Source organism: Bison bison, unplaced genomic scaffold (genome assembly GCF_000754665.1).
Source record: "Bison bison bison isolate TAMUID 2011002044 unplaced genomic scaffold, Bison_UMD1.0 scf7180017864309, whole genome shotgun sequence".
Classification (NCBI taxonomy): domain Eukaryota; kingdom Metazoa; phylum Chordata; class Mammalia; order Artiodactyla; family Bovidae; genus Bison; species Bison bison.
In genome coordinates this window covers 7,739,976-7,740,427 of record NW_011494881.1, presented here as the reverse complement: position 1 = coordinate 7,740,427, position 452 = coordinate 7,739,976, and the positions used below count along the sequence as shown (strand labels likewise).

Here is a 452-nt window from a genome sequence, read left to right as displayed (position 1 = left end):
TCACCCAGCGGCCTCAGAACTAGGCATTGGAAGGTGTGGTGTGGCACTCCCCGCTGCAGCGCTTGGACTGCCCCCAGCAGCCCTGGGGCAAGATGTAAATCTGGTAGGGATTCGGGGCCAGGTGGAAAGCACAGGGGGAGACCCTCACTCATGGTCACTCAGGAGGAGAGGCCCTGCTCCCTGGGCACGAGCACTATTTCCTACGGATCGGCAGCCAGGGGGCCTCCGTGTGGAGTGTGGAGGAGCCGGGTGGAGGCTCTGAGCCTCACTCTCACTCAGTGGCTTTCCCCTGTGCTGGTGCCCATTAGCCGGCTGTGCCCGTGTTTTGTCCTTCCCACCCCACCCACAGGGGCACCAGCTGAAAGGCTGCAGAGCTTGTCTTCTTTCTCAAGAGACACAGAGCACCCAGGGGAATGCAGCAGCCTGAATCCTTATGAAACATCTATTGGCTT

The 452-nt window shown here is 60.4% G+C and overlaps 1 protein-coding gene across 14 annotated transcripts in view; it reads left to right on the top strand.

Moving 5' to 3' along the window:
* Positions 1-452, top strand: part of CAMK2G (calcium/calmodulin-dependent protein kinase II gamma) — a 52,904-nt gene that overhangs the window by 41,631 nt on the left and 10,821 nt on the right. The window lies entirely within an intron of this gene.